The sequence below is a fragment of the Lacerta agilis genome, chromosome Z, assembly GCF_009819535.1.
Source record: "Lacerta agilis isolate rLacAgi1 chromosome Z, rLacAgi1.pri, whole genome shotgun sequence".
NCBI lineage: Eukaryota > Metazoa > Chordata > Lepidosauria > Squamata > Lacertidae > Lacerta > Lacerta agilis.
In genome coordinates, this window is record NC_046331.1 from 18,354,218 (window position 1) to 18,375,374 (window position 21,157).

General features: G+C 44.5%; 1 pseudogene; it reads right to left on the bottom strand.

The window, feature by feature from the left end:
* Positions 1–376: 376 nt before the first annotated feature.
* The window catches only part of LOC117040462, a 103,171-nt pseudogene continuing 82,390 nt past the window's right edge, over positions 377–21,157 (bottom strand).

Consider the following 21,157-nt stretch of genomic DNA (forward strand, 5'->3'; position numbering starts at 1 on the left):
TATTGCCCTCTCAGTCTTCTAGCATGGGAACCAAATCACTCAGGATGGAGCTACGTAGATGAAGATCAGGGTCTGTAACAAAAGGACAAAAGCTTTTAAAAAAAGCAGGCCTCAACTCAGGAACTGGGTGGCTCATCCCTTACTGGCAGGCGCGGAGGAAGCCTCTTCGCTACCCGGGGCGACAAACGGAGGCACCCCCTGGGGGCAGGGCATCGTGACATTGCATCGTGACATCACGACGCAACATTAGGATGGAGTGCGCATGCGCGAAATGCGGTGCATGCGCGCCCCGCCACTGCTGCTCCCACAGTGACCTTGTGAGCCACTGAGCGATCAGCGGCTCGTGGGGCTGCCGTGTGAGAAAAGCAGCATGGCCTTACGCCCACCGCTCGCGCTCAGCAGCCCCATGAGCCACTAATCGCTCAGCAGCTCGCAAGGTTGCCGCGGGAGCAGCGGCAGCGGCCCACGAGCCACCGATCATGCGCGGCAGCCCCATAGCGGCGCTGGCGGGCGGGCCGTGGGGTGGAGCGGCCTCGCTCCGCGGTTTGCTCGCAGGCTGCCGAGCAGGTTTGCAATCAGGCTGCGGGGCGAGGCTGCCTCACTCCGTGGCTTGCACGGGGCCCGCCGGCAGGGCGGGGCAGGGCTGGCCCAAGTGTCCCCCCCCCCCGGAACCTGGGACACCCCACCCCCTACGCCCCACCGTCACTGCTTACTGGTAAGGACTCCATGGGGGAAGCTGGCGCATCCATGTGGAGAGAGACTGGAGCAATATACAAAAAATTTAATCTGAACATCTTGCAGTTAGACAGATGCGCTAGTAACTGTGGTTGAGAACTGGGATTCATGTGAAAGTTTTCCATCTTGAAATTTGAATGGAAATGTTTGCAAAACTATCCAAAATATTTAGATGTGTGATTCAGGCATTGCTACAACTTGCACTATTAAAAATATTGGACGATACTCTTAAAATCTATTCTATTTGAAAGAACTGCTAGCTTGGTTTCTAGTAGCTACCAGACTTTCTATTGAACAAAAATGGAAGAACATAAAGTATCTGTCTCTTGAGTAGTGGTATAACAACTTATGGAACCTCACAACTGCTGAAAAGACAAGCCACAAGTTTCATGTGATGAAGGGCAAAAAAACTAGAATAATTTTATGCAATTTTGTGGCACTTTTTATCTTAGGTTCCAAACAACAACCTGCACAACTCCCAATGTGCACCTAAAAAAAGGAATATATTTTAATTATGTGTTAGTTTAATACCCCTATGTAGAAATGTACTTGCCATTGTTGTATAAGCTTCTTTCTGATGCCTTTGCTCTTTCCTGGGCTGACTATCTTTGTTCACATTTTAATGATGGTGGTGGTGACAATTTCAAGTCTGCTGTTGCCTTGCCCCCCCCCCCCAAAGCTAAAAGAGTTGGGTTGTCTTCTTGGGCTGCAGAGGTTGTGAATGATCTCACATGTTGGTTCTCCTGCTGGGTCATCACTTGGCAATGCAGTCCACTCACCAAGGATGTTGTCATACAACCAGAACAAGAAACACATGCCGCAACAGCAGCAAAAAAAACAGGAAGAATAACATTTCACTCTCAGCGAGGAAGAAGGATGAGCACCACTGACACCTGCAGTGAAGATTCATTAGTTCCTGCCAAGGTAGATGAGATGACAGAAGACAGGAAATATCCAAATGCACATGTCAAAGCAAAGCAACAATGATGGAGTCAACAAGAACCAACAGGATTTTGAAAACCCGCAGGATAAGATGCCGTCTGTTGGCATAGAAGGGTTCTCTCCTTCCTCTTTTGCAGCCAGATGTGATCAGAGACAGAATCACAGAACTGCAGTGTCAGATGCTGCACCCAATGGTCATCTAGTCCAACCCTCTCCAATGCAAGAATCACAGCTAAAGAATCCCCAACAGCTGGCCACCAAACCAAGAGAGTCAACAGATGAACAGAGAAATTTTTGCTAGGCTTGTCTCAGGGTTTATCTGATCACAAAAGTTTTTAAAAGGCTTCTAACAGCTCATAACTCCTCAGATGTTTTGCCTGAGAGGGGACCTCTAAAGTGAGTACCTGTATCGGGGCTGGTTCTGCCATGCAATAGAATGAAGCACCATGAAGTATGGACAGGAATGCTACAATACTATAGTATTGTACATTTGACTAATTTCCATTTTATAAAAATGAACACCATTAACACTAACAACCGGAGGGGAGGATGTGTGTTGGAGAACTTTGGAGAGTAAATTGGCTTCAAGTCCAAGAACATCTAATGCCTAGTGCCTCAGCACTTACTGTATCATGATATGGAAATGCAACAAAGCTGCACTGGGGACTGTGCATTGTTTGCTGGATGAAGGGCAGGGTCCAGCTGAAAGCTTAAAGATTCTCTGAAGCCACAGCTGGAGGGACTGCTAATGGAGAGTTTGTCAACTTGCCCAGAATATGTGTGTGTGTGTGTGTGTGTGTGTGTGTAGGCTGCAGCAGGGAGAGTCCTAAAAAAAATATGCAATTTTATTGTTGTTTTATGGCATTCTCCTTTGCTTGGAGCCAAATAGTGTTTCAGATCATATGGGCGTGAGGAGATGCCTTGGAAACATCCCTTTCCAATCTGGATGAATCAACAGTTCATGAGGAAGAGAGGAACTGGACTTTATCACATTGCATGGTTGCTGAGTGAGGCTTTTAATTGACAGTTCTCGTCCCCTCCCTCCTCCTCCTCCTCCACTTCCCACTTCCTCATCCCAGGGACTTTACTATGTACAGAAATATTTTTAATGTACATTAACTATAGTTTCTGAGAGCCACTGTGATGTAGTGGTTAAAATGTTGGATGAGGACCCCAGAGACCAAGTTTCAAATCCTCACAGCCATGAAGCTCAATGGGCGTGACCTTGGGGGCCAGTAACTGCTTCTCTCTGCTTAACCTACCTCAAAGGGTTGTCGTGGGGATTAAATTACCTGCACAAGGATGAAGAATCGTGGATGCCACCTTGAATTCCTTGGAGAAAAAGGTGGGATATAAATGCAATAAATAAGTTTGGGATGGTTTTTTTCTTTTTCTTTTTTAAGGTTCTGTGGAATTACTTGCCTTTCCTATGGTGGGATCTTACAGTTTAGTCTCTAGTTCTCAAAACAGACACACTGTGATGTCCTTCCAGGCAGACCTTTTAGTAGGGAGACCTTTTAATGCTTCTGGCTATTCTTCCATTGGTCCCTTGGCAAGAGTTAAAGAAGCCATCAATTCTCTTTTATGGCAGGACACATATTTGCAGAAATCCAGAATACTTGCAAATCTGCACTCCACGCTTCTTGGGTTTTCATATCTCTGCGATGGCAATTATCAATAACCATTGAAATTATTCAGGCAGGATGCAGAACATGGAGAAATAATGAATAGGAAATTGTATTTACCCATTAGAATGCCAAAAAACCCCACCCTGTAACTCTCATTCATTTTGATGCATAGTGCTTCCTATGCACTAATTAGCACTGAAATTAAAATTGCTAATGAATATGTAAAATATTTTCCCCACCATTAGCTGCAGGTATATCTATGGTATGATACATTTTTAAAAAACAAAACAAAACAAAACAAAAACAACAAACCGTTTTGCCTCAACTGTTGCTGCTGATATGTCTGGTTGTTCATTAAGTAACTAGAGAAATAGCTTTTGAGGAGGGGCATATGAAAAGCCTGCAGGATCAGCCCATCTTGTTCAGCATCCTGTTCTCATTTTTGGCCGACCAGATGCCCCAAAAAGAAAAAAAACAAGTGGGACCCAAAAGCAGGAGAATAAAAACTTAGAAGTGCCTTGGGTGGTAATACCAGACCCCACCCCAATAGTTTTAAAAGGTAAAGGTACCCCTGACCGCAATAGTTTAGTATGTTTTAATTTCCTCCTCTTGGTGATTTTGAGGTGGAGAATGAAGGCAATGTGGCATCCAAAGGAGAGGTTTATAAGATTATGCATGGCCTAAAAAGGTAAATGTAAAGGACCCCTGACAGTTAAGTCCAGTCGCAGATGACTCTGGGGTTACGGCGCTCATCATGCTTTACAGGCCGAGGGAGCTGGCATCTGTCCACAGACAGTTTTTCCGGGTCATGTGGCCAGCATGACTAAGCAGCTTCCGGTGCAATAGAACACCGAAACCAGAGCAGTGCATGGAAACACCTTTTACCTTCCCACCAGAGTGGTACCTATTTATCTACTTGCAGAGTTAAACTGTGGAACTTGCTCCCGCAGGAGGCAATGATGGCCATTAGCCTGGATGGCTTTAAAAGAGCATTGGACAAATTCGTGGAGGGAGAAGCCTATTGGTGGCTATGCTCTGCCTCTACAGCTGGGGGCAGAATCTGAATCCCAGTTGTGGGAAACTGCTGGAGTGGAGAGGCTGATCACCAGCTCCCAAGGGTGATGGAGCAGCAGCTGCACCTCCTGCTGTTCACACACACAAAGATCTAACCAGTGCTGTTTTTCTAGAAAAAGAAGTGCTGGAACTCACCTCGGACACCTCCCTCATTCTCTTAGACTGGCAATGACGCCCACCTGAGAGGGGCCAGAACCAAGTTCCTGTGAGTTCCCCCTGAAAAAAAACACAACACAACACCTGGACATAACCATGTTGCTGTTATGTGGTGTTGCTGCCGTGGACCACCTGAACGAAGCTCACAGAACATATTTGTGAATCGCTGGGTTAGACTAAACCCATTACAGGGAAAATGAAGGATGAGGAAAATATGCTTACACTTAGAAATAATTAGGCAATAACAATGCCATGAAAGAAACCAGCTCTAGATTAAAACATTTCTCTCTTATACACATGAACCCAAATTCCTTCTTGAAAGATGAAAAAGACCATCCTTAATTAGAGTTTCAGGAATGCTTTCCTCTCTGTTGATTCATTAACCTTTCATCCCTACTTTTTGTAATTTCCCTGCCTAGAGTTTTCAGTGCCTGTTTTGTTTTGCTTTCTTTTCTAACAAAGCAGCACAATAATGGTATTTAAACAAGTACTGTGACAAATCCAAAGTTTGCCCCAAAACTGTAGCCCACGTCATTTAGCTCTCTCCCTCCTCCTCCATTGTTCTCCATGCTCTTATAAATATCTGTCACTCTGGCTTTTCAGCATCCGTTTGGGACTTTGGGAAAGGTTTTATTTCTACATTTGACTAGCTTTAAGCATGTGATTTTAAACTGTTAGAGGACACACAAATGCCTCCTGGTAAAGAAAAAGTCTTTGATGTGGCTTAAAAGCAGCTGGCATCTTTGCAAGCTCTGTAAAATAATGAGAGCAATAATGCTACAGTTCTAGAATGATTTCCTAACAGAGCTGAGTAATGGGTTTGGGCAGCAGTTTTCAACCAGTGTGTCATGGGATCCTGGGCTGCCTTGAATAATAGTCAGGGGTGCCGTGGGCAACCCTGGCCTCTGTCCCTCTTTCCTTCCCTCCCTCCTCTGATGCCCACTTGTGTCTCTGCCTCCCAAAGGCTTGCAGCAGCCCTGGCTACAAGTTTCCCAGACAAATGGTGCCTCTGGGGCTGGCCGGGGGGTGCTGGCTGCCAGGAGCAGAGTAAGCAAGAAAGTGGCCCAGGGAGCCCAGCCAGCCATTTCAGGCAGGTGCTGCACTGGACTTTCTTGTGCTTGCTGTGTGCGAAGCTGAGTGCACAGAGATGAAGGGGAGCCTTTCTGCCATGCATGCCCAGCAGTGCCCACTGTTGGCCTCATGTTCACCTTTGGCCAGTCTCCATTGGGACTCTAAGGCTGGGGACATCCTCTTCCCAGGCCCTGCAGGGCAGTGTGAGGAGGCACCTCTCTTTGGGGCCGGAGGGCAGCTCAGAGACCAGGGGCAGTGGCAGCGGCTGCCTGTAGGACTCCCAAGGAGAGGGGAGAGGAGAGGAGGCTGAGAGAACCCTCCACAAGGGAGGGTGTTCAAAATAGGGTGAGAGGCCAGTACAACAGACAAGGGGTGATATAACAGGGCTCCTGAGCCCCACAGGGGTGCCGCAGAAAGAACGTAGCTAGTCAAGGGAACCATGGACTCAAAAAGGTTGAAAACCTCTGGGTTGGGGGAAAGGAAGGAGGTATAAACAAACAGGTAGAATTGGGATAAATTCATGTGTTTCTTAGTTGGACCATGCAGTTAACAAGCCATCTCAGGCTGGATCTGAGACTCCTTAAGCTTCTGGGTGGCTGTATGGCCCCAGCTATTATGTTGAGTGCTAGCCTTGAAAAATCAGCACCAGACCCTGGACTTGCATGTCATAAGAATATAAGAGCCTGCTGGATCAGGCCAATGGACCATCTAGTTTAACCCCTTATGGGAAGCACATAAGCAGGATCTGAGCACAAGAGCCCTCTCCCACACTGCGACTTCCGGGAACTGGTATTCAGAAAAATGGCTACCTGTGACCATGAAGGCATAGCATGGGCATTGTGGCTAGTAGCCACTGATAGCACTCTCCTGGCATTGAAGTAATCCACCTCCCTGTGTGGCTGAACTGCCCCTGGTTTGAGTGGACTTGTTCTGATTCTCTCTGAGTGCCCCCTCCCTTGCCCTACAGACATTTGCTAGGCAGAAGGAGCTCTTCCCCTCCCTATTGACACATGTTCACCTCTGCCGATAATATTCTTACAAGCTGCCCCAGTTTCCAAGTGGTGAAATACTTGGAAAGCAGCCTGAGGGGCTCACAGCATTAACACCCAAAGAGAACTTGCTCCTTCATTAGTCATAGCTTTGGATCTAGCACAGAGCAAGCAGGTCTCTGTGTGTCCAGCTTCCAGCCTGCTTCCAGCTCAACTCTGACACAACTACTCTCCTATTGTCCTTCTATCTACCAGCCAGGCCCCGCCATCAGCCTGGAGGACCCCAATAGTCATAGCTCTTGCAGCCCAGATCATCCTTTTGGGATACTGATCCTGGGGCTTAACTACTCAGCCACAGCTATTGCCTAGACAAAAGGGACTGGTTTGGTGAACTTGCTCTCATACCTTTCACCCATCTCCAATACTGGAACCCCAGAGTTGGAAGGGACTCAGGGCATCATGCATACTGATCCCCCAAACCTGCATCAATATTCACTCTGGTTTGATGAGATTCTCTTCCTCCTAGCTGGGCCAACTCAAAGTAGTGAGAGAAGACGGAGACGCAGACACGCTGGAGCATGTCAGCTCCTTACATTTCGAGAGCATGTATCAAAGCACTTTGCAAATTTGAAGTAATTAAGCCTCATTAGCTCAAGGACAGTCATTACCACTCACTCATAATTCTTCAAGCCATTGTGTGACTCTGACAGCAACGAGGCAATGAAAAACCATTAGAGGCAAATAATATGAACCAAATGAAGCCAGGGTACGTCTTGTTCTGGTCTCTCTGTTTTCCTGTCCGTGCTCACTTTGGGCCCTCCAAGCCACTGTAGGCATCACTCACCTGTTCCAAATCTCACACTACCTTCCAAGAGAAACTGCAGAATAGCTAAGTGGCTTCTATGGTTAGCACACAGTGGTGAATTGACCAAAACTGAGCACAACAGCAACTCTCCCCTCCTGTGGTTTCTGTGAGAACAACAGAAGAGATGGTGAGAGCAAGCTAATGGCCCAGCATCCTGTTCTCACAGTGGTTGACCAGATGCCCCCATGAGAAGCCAAAAAGCAGGATTCAAACACAAGAGCAATACCCACAAGAGTGAGGGGGAGAAAGGCTCAATTTGCAGGTGGCAAATGTTTGCTCTTAAAAATAGTCTCACGTACAGCCCATGTGCAGCAGACTCTGTCCATTATTGGCAACAGGCCCATGCAAGGACAGGGCAGCTGGGTGTGGTGGTTCGCTCAACCTGCACAGGTCCCCCAGACGTTTAACGGTCCGTTGATACCTGCGCTCACCACTTTGTTAATTAACCGCTGCCACCAACCAGTCTGTCTGGTATTTACTTCACTCAGTTCATTCAAGGACAATATTGGAACAAAACTGTTTTATTTGAAGTTTAGTACATAAGCATGTAGTTTCTGAATAAACAGTTCTTTCTTGGTTGTGTTCTTGTTAACAACAGTGCCCAACGATTTCTCCCACCCCTGTTCCTACTCCTTCCCTTGCCACCCTCCTTCCAACCTCTCGATACCCACAACAAGCCCCCTAGACAAACACCAAGACCCTGACAAAAGACAAGCCCCAAAAGACCTCCCTCCTTCCCCGGGAGGGGTTTATATAGCCCACATAACTCCGCCCCCTAAAGGTTCTTACTGGTTATTCCTTTTAACTCCTTCTATGCCAATCCTAAATTTGGGTGATCGCCACACTGGGTACCCTTGCCCCAGGCCTCAGAGGGCTAAGCCAGGCAGGGGTCCCCACCAGGGACCAGCTGCTGCTTTTTTTCTTTTTTCTTTGCGTTTATAACTTCATTCTAACAAGACTCCCGCCCAGGCCTCAGACAAGCTCTGCACAGGCTTGGTTGGCAGGAGTTGGTTTTGACAAAATGAGAATCACATGCACTGGAACTCCATTCCCTAGACAAAATTCTAGATCAAGATGACTGTCATCTTAGCCACTGATTCTAGAAGGCTTGACATCTGAATCTAAAAGTTGAAGGGGGCACAGGGATTATTAATCGATCAACACCAAGTAGTTGAACCCTTCCAACTGTTCCCTTATGCAGGAAGCACCTCAGTTTTCTTTTATTTTCTCATTGAATCCCTAATATGTGACGAGCTACCTTGTTATGAATAAGAAATATACAAACTTTGTGTTTTCCAAGTTCTTAAGTCTGTCTGTAAAAACTGGTCCCTTCACAGAAAAGTAGCCACTTGCCTCATCATAGTCTGGATTTGGCCCTCCTAGTGGATGCTCCTAGTAGCTTTGCAAACCTCACTTTTACAGATTTTCTCATATTATATACACACACACACACAAAATTACATTTCAAACTATTCATTTAAACAACCTTAAATCAATGACTGCCCTTCTTCTCTTTCCATGGTTCATTTTGCATACTATACATCCCTGCATATTTTACATGAACTTACTAAACCATTCATTAATCCATTGTTACATCCATCAAAACTTATTTACACTGTTAATTTATCTTAATGCTACCAGCATTTTTAAATGAACACAATTTTTACTCATATATTCAGTAAACATTTTCCAGTCTTCTTTAAACATGCATTCTTCTTGTTCTCTTATTCTATATGTTAAGTCTGCAAGCTGCACATATTCCATCAGTTTAAGTTGCCATTCTTCTTTGGTTGGGACCTCACTCATTTTCCATTTGGGGGCTAACAAAACACGGGCCGCAGTAGTAGCGTATATAAATAGTCTTTTTTTACACCTGGGGATTTCCCTCTGAATTATCCCCAACAAAAAGGACTCTGGGTTTTGTTTTGTTTTTGTTTTTTTGGAAATGTACTTTTAAACATTTTTTCCCCAATTCATTATATATCATTTCCTGCTTTTACAGATTTTCACCCTGCCCACCCGCCACAGCTTCCAGCTTTTAAAATTCTGCCCATCTTTGTAAACTTAAAGGAACAAGCTGACACCATGAAAATTTGGCATGAGGGCCCAGTACCTCACCAAATATCTATCTAGTCCAGTTCTTTGTTCCATAACACATCATAGGTAACATGCACACACTTAGCACTTCAGCTTTCAAATTTTTCAACATAAAGCTGAGTATTCCAAAGATGATGTTTCTATTTAAAAAAAGAGAATTGTCTTTTATATTTTTATGATGTTTTTAATGTCTGTGTTTGTTTTGGGGCTTAAAATATTGTAATTTGCTTTCAGCTGCCATGGGAAAAAGCAACTAATAATTTCAATCAATCATCATCATCATCATAACTAAAAATCACAATGATTTTAATGAAAGCCAGTGTGGTGTAGTGGTTAAGAGTGGTAGACTCGTAATCTGGGGAACCGGGTTTGTGTCTCCGCTCCTCCACATGCAGCTGCTGGGTGACCTTGGGCTAGTCACACTTCTTTGAAGTCTCTCAGCCCCACTCACCTCACAGAGTGTTTGTTGTGGGGGAGGAAGGGAAAAGGAGATTGTTAGCCGCTTTGAGACTCCTTCGGGTAGTGATAAAGCGGGATATCAAATCCAAACTCTTCTTCTTCTTCTTCTCTTCTTAATGGGACAGAATTAAAGTATGGAAAAGGTCCAGTTTACTTCCAGCACATACCCAAGCAAGTGGTTCTCCAGGAGCTATCCTTGGTGCTGAAACAGTCAGGCCATATTTGCTGCTTTTTTTCTATTTCTTGTTTCTCCAGCTACATTCCAGGTTTTCCTCCTCCCGGAGCCTGCCACCTCCTTTTCTCCTCCCCTCGAGGTGGTGGCACCTCGCTTCAAGCTCTCTTTCTCCCTCTCCCCCTGCTCTTCTGTTCCATTAAACTTTTCTGATGGTCTTAGGTGACCCCTGTGAAAGGGTCGTTCAACCCCCAAAGGGGTCGCGACCCACAGGTTGAGAACCGCTGATGGTATGGGGTAGAATTCCTCCCTTTGCTGCTCCCTCTACAAAACTGCTGTAGCTGTACAGAAACTCTTTAGTTTGGGATTACTATGTACTGTCCTGATCACCTTGGCTCCAAAAGGATATTGTATAGTCAGAAAAGGTTCAGAAGAGGGCATCCAAAATGTTAAAGGGGATGCAGTGACTCCCCAATGAGGAAAGGTTCCGGAGTCAAGAACTTCATTGTTTAAAGAAAAGGTGAGTAAGAGGTGGCAGGATGGAAGTTTATTAAACTATGGATGGCATGGAGAAGGTGAGTAGAGAAAAACTTTTTCTCCTCCTCTTGTAACACAAGAACCATGGGCATCCAACAAAGCTAAATGTAGGAAGATTCAGGACAGATAAAAGAAAGTTATTCATGCAGCAACTATGGAACTGGCTCCCACAGGAGGCATGATGGTCACCAATGTGGATATATTTTAAAAAACGATTAGATGAATTCATGACACAGAGGACGTTCAATGGCTACTAGACTTGATGGCTCAGCTCTGCCTCCAAAGTCTATGGCAAAATGCTGCTAGATACCAGTTGCTGGAAACCACAGGATGGGGGAAGACTGCTCTTGCATTTGAATCCTGCTCGCTGGTTTCCCACAGGCATCTGGCTGGCCTCTGTAGAAAGAGGATGCCAGAATAGATGGGCAGTTGGTGTGTTAATGAAGTGCACGTTCTGATTTAAAACAATGAATAATCTGTACAGATTTTAATTATTTATCCTGATATTGCAAGCTATGAAAAAGAGGGCAAGCAGCTTGCATCCCCCCATTTGGGCATTTTTCAAATCTCTCTCTCTTCCATTGTTGATTTTAACAATGTGCAAATTGTGAAAGAGGCTGTTTTACCTGTTCATTGGGGGGCTGAAATTAAAAAAAAAAAAATAGTGTTGCTCCCCAGATTGATGTACAGTGCTTTCCTAATACCACAAACTGCCAAGAGTAGTGAAAATCCTAGTTGCTGATAATAATGGCAGAATTAGATATATAGATGTGCATTTTGTTTAGATCCAGCTAGCTCAGTGACTGCCAAAAGTCTTCCTATTCATATGTAGGGTGATCAAGGGCCCTCACTCGCTGGATCATCACCTTGTCGTGGTGAGTGGGCTTGCACGTTCCTATGACCCTTGCGAGTGAAGCTGTCATGAGTCTTGGACTCCCAGCAGGGTCACCCACGGCGGTAATGTCAAAGGTCAAAGCTGGACAAAGAATGATCCAAGAAGCCCTCAATGGCAGAACAGGCAGAAGATAACAAGTGGCATGTTACAACAGCTGTGAAGGCAGATGAAGGCTGCAGGGGATAAGAATATACCAATTGTCATGAAGCTCATACCATTGAAATAGAGCCTTACTGAGAAGACTGTATGTTGGTCAGTGTGCACTGATCTACACACATCAAACGTATTCACGCACAGGCATCTTTCAAAAACCCATCCCAAACTCATAAATGATAATGGCAAATGATAACGGGGGCAGGGCCGTGAAATCTGGAAGCCCCTAGTCATGAACCGGCACATGGGCGGTGAATACAGATTCAGTTGTTCTGACTCAAGGAATGAGGCAGCTGAGTAGTTCGGCAGCTGTATCCATGACTGAGCAGCCTATTTAGGATACACTCTGCTCACTCTGAAAAGGGGGGGGGTAGAAAAGGTGCCCTAAACATAGTTTGCCTCCCATTTTTCTTGACTGGGTTACCACACCCAGTGGGGTCACCACCCAGCAGTCATAAAAGACAATTGAACTTCGGAACATGGAATATACAGACTTTGTTAGATAACACAGATACTGAGCATCCTGAACTCAGGACAGCCAACATTGCAAGAGAGTTGCAACATTTTAACATTGATATTGCAGCGCTTCAAGAAACTCAAAGAGCAGGAAAGGGACAACTGAAGGAAGAAAATGGAGGCTACACATTCTTCTGGAAAGCTCTACCTGAACAAGAACGTTGAATACATGGAGTAGGCTGAGAGGCAGCAACTGGCCAAAGCTCATCCAGGGAACTTCATAGTAGAGTGGGGATTTGAATCCTGGACTCCCAATAGTAGTTTGGCACTCTAACCACTACACCACACTTCTTCAACCTAAGGTCCCATGGTGGATATACAACATTAAAACACAATATTAAAAAACAATAACTTGAAACTCCCTGCAATCATAAAAATAAGGTGGGACCTAAAAACATACATATTGGAAGGAAGTATTTCTCTCCATTTATCAGTGCCAGCTTTTATAGGCAAGAAGTGGTTTAGAGCTCTGTCTCTCCTTGTTTCCAGCCAAAATAAAAAAAAATTAAAAAAAATGAGCAGGCTTTATAAAAATCCAAAGTAATCCCTCTGTTTATATTTGCAATACCCAGGGGTTTAGGGTTTGTTTTGCTTTTGGTATGTTCTGGCAGATGTATTGCTCTATCCCTTGTAAACTAAATATTTTTTACAAGAGTGTCATTTTAGATTATGTTTTACTAAGAACATAAGAAGAGCCTTCTGGATCAGGCAAGTGCCCAATCTAGTCCAGCATCCTGATCTCACAGTGGCCAACCAGATGCCTGTGGGAAACCAGCAAGCAGGATCCAAGCACAAGAGCCCTCTCCTCATCCCCAGTTTCCAGTGATGGTTTCGGAAGTACTGCTGCCTCCAACCATAGAGAAAGAGCATAGCCATCCTGACTAGTAGCCATCAATAGCCCTCTTTTCCATTAATTTGTCTACTCCTGCTTTAAAGCCATCCAAATTGGTGGCCATCCTAGTAAGTTTCATAGTAAATAATAATAATAATAATAATAATAATAATAATAATAATAATAATAATAATAATAATAATTTATACCTACCCCGCCCATCTGTCTGGGTTTCCCTAGCCACTCTGGGCGGCTTTCAACAGAACATTAAAAACTGAATAAAACTTCAAACATTAAAAACTTCCCCAAACAGGGCTGCCTTCAGATGTCTTCTAAAAGTCGGATAGTTGTTTATTTCCTTGACATCTGATGGGAGGGTGTTCCACTTCTCCCTGTGAGAAGTGTAACCTCACTTCTCACAGGGAGAGAACCGCCAAAAGGCCCTCAGAGCTGGACCTCAGTGTCCAGGCTGAACGGTGGGGGTAGAGACGCCCCTTCAGGTATACTGGATGCAGGTGATGGAAGAAAGGCAGGACACCCAAAATGCTGAATACATCTAAATATGACTTTAAAGCAGGATATTAATTCATTAAATTAAATAAGTGCATTTGTATTGTTATGGGTATTCTGGGGTTAGACTAGATGATACCAGTTCTGCTCGTCTCACAGGCACTCTGCTAAAATACATGGTTTTTCTCAAGCAAAACGGCCTGACCATCAAGACCAGGGGTCAGCAAACTTTTTCAGCAGGGGACTGGCCCACTGTCCCTCAGACCTGGGGGGGGGACTATATTGGGGGGGGGGGGGAATGAATGAATTCCTATGCCCCACAAATAACCCAGAGATGCATTTTAAATAAAAGCACACATTCTACTCATGTAAAAACACACTGATTCCCGGACCGTCCGCAGGCCAGATTGAGAAGGCGATTGAGCCAGATCCGGCCCCATGGCCTACCCATGATCAAGACCCTGAGCCTCCACAGGGCAGCCATAACTTATTTTAGCAAATGTTTCCATCTATCTGACCCCTCTAATACATTCCACATAAAAAAGCTAATTGCGGACTGGTGTCGCATGCACCCAGCATTACCTGCTTCACGGAAGCCTGTTACTTTCGGGGCCCTGCGGCTGATTTGGGGCAAGTTGCACGATGTTTGTTGGTCCAGTTTGGAGGTTTGGCTACTTGAGCCGCATATTCATTGGCCTTTTAGGGGGCACTGTGTATTGATGAGTGCACTGGAAGCTTGGCGATTTCACCTCATGCAGGCTTGGGTATTAAGGATATTACATTCTGCAGGGATTGTTTAAAAATTAGAATTCATTCTCCCAAGACAGATCAGTCACACTGAGGCACCATCCTGACATTAGCCACTTCGCCTCACAACAGCCCTTGTCCAGTCTGTGACACCCATATGTTCTTAAGTGAGGCCTGTTATAGGCAGCCCACTCTCGATTCACGCAAATGCCTGTCCTCTGTCCAGGCGCCAGTTTACTTCTGTATTGCGGAAGGTGATCCCGGCATGTGGGGGCAACCCAAGGCCTTTCTCTGGGCACTCCTTCCACATCGGGGCTACCACATCCGCTGTGGCCTGGGGCTTGGACCCAGACCACATCAAGACGATGGGCCGCTGGCACTCTAAGGCTTACTAAGGTTACATCTGCCCTGGTCGGCTTCCACTTACAGACTCCTCTTCATTTTCAGGTATTTCCAGCAACTGCATTTGGATCATTGGCCACAGTATTGTCCACTGAGCAGCTTCAAATCATTGGAGCAAACACCTGAACACCCACCCAAGAGTCCAGTTATTCCGAATGGGTCAGCGAGGGATGCTGTGAAATGCTCTCCTCCCATGGTTACCACGAGCGATCACGGCTCATGGCCCCCCAGATACCCTGCTGCTTCACCTGGCTGAGAATGACCCGGTGGCCCAAATGAGCATCAACTTAATCAAGTCATTGATCAAAGACATTCAAATAATTTGGACAATATGTCCCAATACTACCATTCTTTGGTCAGAGCTTCTTCCCCGTTTGCTCTGGAAAGGGGCTTTGCAGTCTTCGCATCCAATTACGCCATTGCAAAAGTCAAAAGGGCAATTCGTAACCCAACTCTGTGTTTTGGTGACCTAGTGATCAAGCATTCGGACATTAAACCCGTTAAGCTCGAAGCTTTTAGACCTGATTGTGTACACCTGACCTCGTTGGGGAATGAGCATTGGTTGTGCAATGGGAAACGGGGCATTGAGAACTGGTTGGGAGACTTTTGAGGCTTTTTGGTTCCAGCTGTAGGTAGTCTTGTTGGCGAGACAGTGATTTCGCTGTCTCGGGTGGCAGTTTTAGACCTTGGGTGGAATTCTTTAGTCTTACAAGGAGTGACGTGGTGATTCACCACTTCTGCAGCAGTGATATCAGAGTCCCCTTTAAAGGGTTAGTGAGGAGAGTCTCTGTCCACAAGCACACAATGTTGGGCCATAGGATTCCCCCCCCCCCGGCAATGTGGAAAAGGGGGCCAGCTGTGTAAATGCACATTTTACAGTGTTCCCATATTCCTGACTGATCCTATCTTGCCTCAACACAGGACTGAGAAGGATACATGCCCAATGCCTAAGCCAAAGTTTCCTACACCTGAAATCCAATGAAGTTGTGGCCAATTTTAATCCCAAAATATGTTGTCTGTGTTTTCTTTGATTGAGGCCTGGCTCCCAGGGGGTGGGGCGCACCTGGGCATGCAATGAAACATTCACATGTCTCTTTTAGGGAGTCAGGGTGCAACAAATTCATTGGACTAGATCAGACTTCTCATTCTAGAGCACCATAGCTTCTGTAGTATCAGTATAATCTCAATCAGTGGTGTGAGGGTCCTGTATTCTACGTAGAATATCAAAGACACTTAGCAAACAGCAAATCCAAGCCATGTCACAGAAGTTCATACCTTTTGCATTTGCAGCTCACACTTCTTTATTTGATGGGATGAATTAAAGTGTTCCAGTTACACTAATTAAATTCTTGCTCTTGGTACACTTAAAATATTATTTTTGCATATTGCTTATTCATATTCAGATTATAATGGGAACACAGAACAAACAAAAAATACATTTAAAAATTATGAGAAATGCCAGAAGACAATTAACATTGTTGTTTTCTGTTCAGACAAATTGACCCAGAAGTTAGTGAGCAGCCAAGAGAGGGAGGAGGCAAGGAAATGTGAATCCAAGGAAATGTGGGTCCAGGCTGAAGGTGGTGGGATATCTGGAGGACCTGTAGAAGCCTCCAAGGGCTGGCATAGATCTCCCAGTAGCCAGCGGGTTGCTGTTCTCAAAGCTTCCTCTTGCCCCAGTACATCTGAAGCTGACTTGTTAGAAGCAGCTGCAATTTAGTTTTGTAGATGTAGATGGCCCTAACCATGTGGGAGATGGTTTCCTGAGATCTCTGCATCAAGCCCTTTTATATCAGCACCTGTAAGAAATCTGACTGCCATTTCCAGAACTAGCTGCTGATTCTTTGTTTGCTGTTTTCTGACTGGTTTGGTAAAGTGTTTGTGTGTTTTGTGATTTTGGATTTTGTGTTTTAACATCTATCTTTACATTTAGCTATTAATGTTTAAGTAAATAAATATACACTTGCTCATGTAGTTTTTGGTTCTTTTGCTTTGTGTTTCCACATCCTTATTGCAACTTAATTCGTTTGTTTTGTTTTTCAAGCCCTTCAGATCAACATAGTCACAACCAACCTTAATCACATCAGTCTCCCCTCAAGGCCTTTGTCATGTGACACCCCAATCTCTGAGCAGTGAGAAACTCCAGGGATCCCAAGCACTTACCCAGTTTCCTTGGAATGCAGAGAATGTGGTATCTTTAAGATATATGGTTTTAGTTGCACACACATATATAACCTGAGCCTAAGATAGAGGTGCTCAGAGCATTAGTACCCCAATAGATCAGGGGTGCCATATTATGCTCAGGATTGTGGGTGCCCACCGCTGCAATGCGGTCGTGCAACGTCACATGCACACACTTGCACGTAGTGCGTGTGACACCACAAATCCTATGTGCAGGTGTATGTTTGTGAGGTCGCACATCTGCGTTGTTGCTGCCAGCAGCGGCTCTTCTTCCTTCTCTTCTCTGTAGCCAGCGAGATATGCTTTTCCATGGGGAGCAACACGGACTAAGAGTCGGAGAGACTCCCAAAAAAATGGTGCATCACTTGCTGGCTGCAGAGGACGGAGCTGAATTGCTTCTCTCTCAGAGGCAGCGCCGCTGCTGCCTGCTGGCTTTTCTCATGTGCCCAGCCCCCACAATTATATTATTGTGGGTGCCCAAGCAGCCACGTCAGTTGGCTCCTATGCAACAGATCATGCTTCTCCATTAATCACAGTTTTAGATCCAGCACAGAGCAAGAAGGTCTCTGTGTCTCTGGCTTCCAGCCTGCTTCCAGCTTAGCTCACACACATCGCACTGGTTCTTGTTCTCCCTACTAAATAGCAGCTAAATAGCAGTGATGGAGGGCCCCATCACTCTGTTGTAGCTCTTGGGACCTGGCTCATCCTTTTGGAATGCTAATGAGGACATCTAACTGGCCAACTATGATCATTGCCCCCAAAGAAAACTGTTCTACTCCTCTTGTCAGATTTTAATCTCACTCAGCACAGGACCCAGAGAACCACCCACCCACCCCCCAAACCTAGAACCTAGAAAGGTACTATTATCTAGCCTCACTGTTTTATTGTCAAGGGGAAAGTATATGGAGGGTTTCAGAAGTTTGGAGACAACGAACAGAATATCGGCAATTTGCCCTCCATGAAAAGATACCTGACAAACTACTAGTATCTAAAGGGCAGAGTTCAAATGACACCTCCCCTCTCTCTACACACACACAGACACACAGAGACCATTTTAGACACATCCAATTGACATGCAATTGCTGATGCACAGATTGTTTTGGACCCAGAAGAAGGCAGAAAGGGGGTGGAATGAAGATGATGGCACACTTATACATGCTCTGTCAATGAACATGAGGGCCAGGAAAAGGCCTACACACACACACACACACACAATTATATATCCTTTACAAATATTGAGGCACATGGTCACTCAGTGTCACCAGTATATGCAAAGGTCTAGTTCATTTAAGATTATATAGAACCTTTAATTTCAATAATGATGGAACATTTTTATTTTTATATACCTTTATTATTTGTAAAGATAAATCTTTGTATGAGTTTTAATATCCCTTTTTATTGTTTTAGCATCCTTTTGGAGCTGTGCCGTATAGCTTTGTAGCTTTGTCCTTCCAGGCTGTTTAAATTTCTGATTATTTATTTTCTTTCTTTTTGTGATGTTTGCACCTTTTTTTACTGGTTTTTTATTTTTAAAGACTATTTACTCAGGACCAAAACTACTCTCTCATTTTTAGTTTCACATTCACTCTTTCCCTCGTTTTCTTGGCTGATGTTCAATGCTCTTTTTGAGAAAAAGAAGACAAGGAAATTGTGTGTTCATTTAGTGACATCTTGACATTTAGTGCTAACTAGGCAGCTCTCTCTATGTCATTGCTCTCTGGCCACTATCCATGGCAACCTTATATTTGAATATACACACGGAGATAGCTACCAAGCTGCAGAACATACAAGCTTTTAAGGTACCATTCCTATAGTTCTTTTCTGCCATACAATGTTGTAAGGAGCTTGATCAGCTGTTGGAGGAACAGATTTTCAAATCCCAGATAATTCATCCTCAAGGCATAAAAAAAACCAAACCTCCCCCCCCCTCTCTATATTCTTTTCTCAAATTCCAAATGCATTTTGAGCATTGAAAGCAGGAGAGAATAACATCATTGGTCACTTCTTTAATGTTTGACTTGCAAAACAGTAATAATTCACAACTATGGTTTTTTTTTTGCAGGGGTGGGAGGAGATTAAGTTTACACAGACTCATAAGAACATAAGAAGAGCTTGAGGGATCAGGTCAATGACCCATCTAGTCCAACATCCTATTCTTACAGTGGCCAACCAGATGCCCAATATGGGAAACCCACAAGCAGGATCCCACCAATTGGTATTTGGAAGCATCACTGCCTCCAGCCAGAGAGGCAGAGCATAGCCATCATCATGCCTAGCAACCCTCCATGGCCCTCTCCTCCTCCATGAATTTGTCTAATCCTCTTTCTAAGCCATCCAAGTTGGTGGCTGTGATATAACGAAGGACCCTTCCTTTCGTCTTACCACTTCGTCCTCTCACTTATTAAAAGAACTAACAGGGCTTTCTTAGGTAAAACTAAACTCCCACTTATCCCTTTAGCCTTTATGTAAACTTTTCTCTTTTTAAATAAAAGAGAGTCCCTTTCCAGCACCAACGTGGCCAGGTACCCTTTTAAACTCTAGGCAAAATATGAGACTATCCCTTGTGTCCACAGTATAAGGGGTTCAGCAACAAGAAATCCCCTCATGTAAAAGCTCACCTCTTCCCTGAGGTAACTTTGTGACACCCTGGGTCTGTTTCCCTATTTCGCCCTCACAGTGCACCTCAAAGACACACCCTCACAGTTCCACTCTTGAAGGAAATTTTGTCTTTTTAATGAGTGTCCACACAAATGAGTTTCCTTTGCTGGAAAATAACACAGACAACTTTCTGACTGGCACTTTAAAGATGGAAATTTATTTGCTTAAGATCATAATGGTTGCATTAAGGTTTCTTTGCGTACAAGCTTAGTTTCAGTGGTAATATCTTTGTTAATCATATAATATATAACCTTACAACTACCTAACCTAAACCTACTCTCACAGACCTTCTTTTCAACCACCCCACACTCCCTCTCCCAAGCACCCTCTAAACTGACAAAAAAAAATGGCTGCCCATTCTCTTTAAACATTCAGCCGCCCCGCCCCTCATGGAATGTTCAGTCAGTTCAACCTGGAGTCTGCATTAACCCTTGATGGGCTGGGTTGAAAAGGATAGAACAAACAGTACAAAAACGCCACAGTGGCCATCTCTGTCTCCTGGAGGAGCAAGTTCCACAGTGTAACTAGCTCCTTTGGGTTCTGTTCTTACATGCATTTGCACATCATGCAGTTGTACCCTCAAAGGCTTATTAAACACCAAGAAGCCTGAATCCAACAAATAAAACTTCAGCTAACTTCAGCTGACAGAATATTTTTCAAAATCTCTTTTTCTTCTCCTTATTCATGGAAATCCCTTGTTAAGTTCCTTAATTTAGTGTTCATAGAGATGGAATCTCTGTTTAGCACTGCGTGAAGAAGGGCTTTTCTTTTATCTGTCCTGAATCTCCCCACATTCAGCTTCATGAGATGCCCTGTTAATAAGAGGGAAGGGCAGGGGAAATTCTGTGTCTACTTTCTCCAGGCCATGCATCACTTTATAAACTTCTATCGTGTCTTCTGTTCATCTTTTCTCTAAACGGAACCTCTCTTCATTGGGGAATTTTAATTTAGAGAAAATATCTGAAATACTTAGCATAGTTTAGAAACTGTAGCCTGAAATCTTAACTTCACAAATACCGTATTTTTTGCTCCATAAGACGCACTTTTTTCCTCCTAAAAAGTAAGGAGAAATACCTGTGCGTCTTATGGAGCGAATGGTGGTCCCTGGAGCTGAATTGCCCAGGAGCCAAAAGCAGATTGTGCTTTTTATTTTACAAAGAGAAAAGGGAGTGTTGAAAGGACCCCGCTCAGCAGCTGATCAGAAATAGATCGGGAGAGAGATAAGAGTCCCGGCTCCCTTTCAGCCCCGCCCTCCTTTGTTGAATGTGCTGCAGAGGGAGGTTGTTTGTTTCCCCAGGACATGTGACTGGCTGATTAGATTATCTGTCTGGAAACAGTAGAAATGGCTCCTTTTCCTTAAGATTTTTCAGAAATGTGAGTTAAACCCCATAAAAATGGGGCTTTTCCTCTTTGTTTTTCCCCCTTTGCAAAAGGAGCTTTGCTTTTCTCCCTTTGCAAAAAAAGCTGCAAAACCTTTAGCTGATCCTCAAAAAAAAACCAAAAAACAAACAAACCAGGGCTTTTCCCTTTGCAAAAAA